Source organism: Octopus bimaculoides, chromosome 5, assembly GCF_001194135.2.
Source record: "Octopus bimaculoides isolate UCB-OBI-ISO-001 chromosome 5, ASM119413v2, whole genome shotgun sequence".
In the NCBI taxonomy this organism is placed as follows: domain Eukaryota; kingdom Metazoa; phylum Mollusca; class Cephalopoda; order Octopoda; family Octopodidae; genus Octopus; species Octopus bimaculoides.
The window spans coordinates 81,141,658-81,145,359 of NC_068985.1; the positions used below are offsets into that span (position 1 = coordinate 81,141,658).

Genomic DNA, 3,702 nt, shown 5'->3' on the forward strand with positions numbered 1-3,702 from the left:
ATATATATATATATATATATATAAAAATTTTTTTATACAATTCCCAGTAATATTTGATTATAAAGATACACTAGAATTTTTTAAAATATACATTGAATGACTATGGAAGTCCAGTAGAGTAAGATACGAATCAAAGGAATCCATAAAGGGGTTGAGAACAACTGTTCTAAGCCAAGAGACAGACACAAAGAGAGAAATGTAAGATAGTAAGACTAAAGAGCAAGGACGACAAGGTAAAGAAAAAGAATGTTCAACATCTTACAAATGTACCATTGCCATCATAATCATTATCCTCCATTTTCCTGTCTATGCTTCTCTCTTCATGTGTGTGTGTGTGTGCATGTGTGTGTGTTAGAGAGAGAGAGGGGAGTGTGAAGAGAGAGAGAGAGAGAGAGAAATTGGTTGACAGTACCAATCCAGGTTGTTGTAAGCAATAAATCTTCCCTGTGATGTAAATAATATATATAGATTAGTGGATGTTCTTGAATATAAAGGTAGATGTACAATTCACATTGTGTGTGTGAGAGAGAGAGAGAGAGAGAGAGAGAGAGAGAGAGAGAGAGAGAGAGAGAGAGTGTGTGTGTGTGTGTGTGTATGAAGTTATTTGTAAGTATTAACAAAAATATATGATCCACTAAAACTTGCAGTATAGCTGGGTTGTAGATGGCTACAATGGAAACATCAAAAAGTTTGTGACTTTGGAATGTTGCCGAATGAGAATAAAAATCTGTGAATGGGTGTATAAACTCAGGAGATTCAATGACCTGTCCATCAAACTGTGTATATATGTATGAAAACTTGAGAATAGTGAAGAAGTTAGTAAAATAACTTTGTTGTTATTAAACAGGTACTTGGAACATAGATTAGCATGAATATTTGATGGAAGTTTTTAATTTCGATCAGTTTCAAACTGGTAGCTTGTATAGTAAAACCATTTATGATCTCAGGTTGGTTAGTATCAAAAGGGATAAAAAGTAGCCCTTTTCTCACATAGTGTTTGTCACTTTAGAATTTAATCTGTTGGTACTCTTTTGCATTCCAATTTCTTTGCACTGCAAGAAAGATTCAGTTTTCTTGGCTCCACAAGTAGATGTTGGAGCTCTTGTTGTGGTCACTGTGTTAAATCCAAGTGCAACAATGAGATAATTTTCTAGTTTCCTTACTTGTGAGAGCGCATGGAAAGGATAATATAGTAAAGACTGGTTGCAACCATCTCGTAGTTGTACAAATGATGGTAAACTCCATTGAAGTGACATTAGTGTTTGTGAGTTGGTGTCTTACCATACTGGATAAGCCTACCTTCGCCATGACATTGAGGCACAAAATCTTAAAATCGAACTGAGTAAGATTTGAAAATTTAATATATAGTTGAAAAGTTTCTTTAGAAGAAAAGAAAAACAAAAAAAATAACATTACCTCATTAGCATTCAGATTACTCTATCAAATGTAATCCTCATTCATTTATATTATTTTGAATTAATCTTGCATTATCTTGTAACTTCAAGATTTCAATGATCTGATTGTATAGTTTTAGAATGACACGGTAGGGTTTGTGTAAGAAGTCAGATCTGGTCAGGTTGAACATAGAACAGATATTTGAGCTAGAAATGACCTGTTTAACCCTTTAGAGTATTCAGATTACACTGTCAAATGTAATGCTTATTTATTCATATTGTTTTGAATTAATCATGCATTATCTTGTAACTATGCAATTTTGATGAGGAAACTGTTTATTATTAGAATGATATTGTAGGCTACGTGTGACAGGCCAGATCTTGCCAGTCTAAACATATAACAGGTAAAATATTTGGGCTGGATATGGCTAGTTTAAATGCTAAAGGGTTAAATATCATGTGATAACAAAAAGTTCAAATTTATTGAAAAGTAATGAAGTATTTATTGAAAAATAATGATTGTTGCGACTTCAACATGGCTGCTCCATATGGAACAATGTTACTACTCTTTTTTTTTACCCCAGGAGGACACCTCATCCAGCTGGTTAATGACACAAAGCCTGTGTCCGATATATTGCAAGCAAGGGAGTGAACCTTTCCCATCCAGCGTGTGTATACAAATATATATGCGCATTCACTGAGCTTACATTATGAATATATTTTACTAATAGTTAGTAAATCTGAATGTAATTCTGCGTCTGTTTACTTTACATTCTATTAACTTCTTATTCAACCATTCACTTCATCACTAGCTTGCATGTAACCCATATGAACATAACTTTTGGCCTAAAACTACAAATATTAAGTTTAATTATCAGTTTATTAAATTAACTATAGAAGCTTTATATAATCATAATCCAGTATCTGGCACTGACTAATGAACTCTTATTTATTTATTCATTTATTTATTTCCCAATGTATATATTTTTTTTTGCTTCAATCATTTCACTGTCCCATACTGGAAAGGGATGTGCTCCACCAGGCTTTCATGGCTGCAATGCCCCAACAATCCCCAAGAAGTTAAGGGACTTGTCAGTTGTCAATACTGGAGCACCACCTTGAAGGGTTTTAGTTGAACAATTCAACTCCATGATTTATATTTTAAAGCCTGGTACTTATTCTATCACTCTGTTTAGCCAAACCCCTAAGTTACAGGGATGTAAACACACCAACACTAGTTGTTAAGTGGTGGCAGGGGACAAACACAGACATATACATACATATATATGTATATGACTGTGGAGGCACAATGGCCCAGTGGTTAGGGCAGCGGACTCGCGGTCATAGGATCACGGTTTCGATTCCCAGACCGGGCGTTGTGAGTGTTTATTGAGTGAAAATCACCTAAAGCCCCACGAGGCTCTGGCAGGGGATGGTAGCGAAACCTGCTGTTCTCTTTCACCACAACTTCCTCTCACTCTTACTTCCTGTTTCTTTTGTGCCTGTAATTCAAAGGGTCAGCCTTGTCACACTGTGTCACGCTGAATATCCCCGAGAACTACAGTAAGGGTACACGTGTCTGTGGAGTGCTCAGCCACTTGCACGTTAATTTCATGAGTAGACTGTTCCGTTGATCAGATCAACTGGAACCCTCGACGTTGTAAGCGATCGAGTGCCAACATACATGTATATGACTAGCTTCTTTCAGTTTCCGTCTACCAAATCCACTCATGAAGCTTTGGTCAGGCTAAGGCTATAGTAGAAGACACTTGCCCAAGATGCTATGCAATGGGACTGATCCAAAAACCATGTGGTTGGGAAGCAAGCTTCTTACCACACAGCCACATATTTCTTGATAAGTTTTTTAACAAATATATTTCGACAAAACACACATATGGAACTTATATAATGTTTTATGTTATCAATAAGTAGTAGACATGTGCATGCATGTACATGCTACTTGGTCATCACTTTGTTATTTATTGTTTTAGTCCCAACTTAATTTTATGCATCCTACATGAAATGAATTTGGTACTTGAAACTACATAAGAACGTCAAGTTTAGCCCATGTTTATTATTTCTTCAGTTATGTTATTTAGTATATTTTACTTATATGTAGACTTACATGCAGAGATAGGTGAGTGAAGACATACTGAGTCATATGAACTTGTAGGTAAACTATGTGTGCGTGTGTGTGTGTGTGTGTGCGTGTGTGTGTGTGTGCATGCGCATGTGTGTATGTGTGTGTGTGTGCATGTGTGTGTGTGTGCGTGTGCGTGTGTTTGCGTGTGTGTGCGTGTGTGTGCGT

The 3,702-nt window shown here is 36.1% G+C and overlaps 1 protein-coding gene across 1 annotated transcript in view; it reads left to right on the forward strand.

Annotated features, from left to right (window-relative positions):
• LOC106870492 (kinesin-like protein KIF17) overlaps positions 1-3,702 on the forward strand; it is an 805,609-nt gene that overhangs the window by 509,899 nt on the left and 292,008 nt on the right. The window lies entirely within an intron of this gene.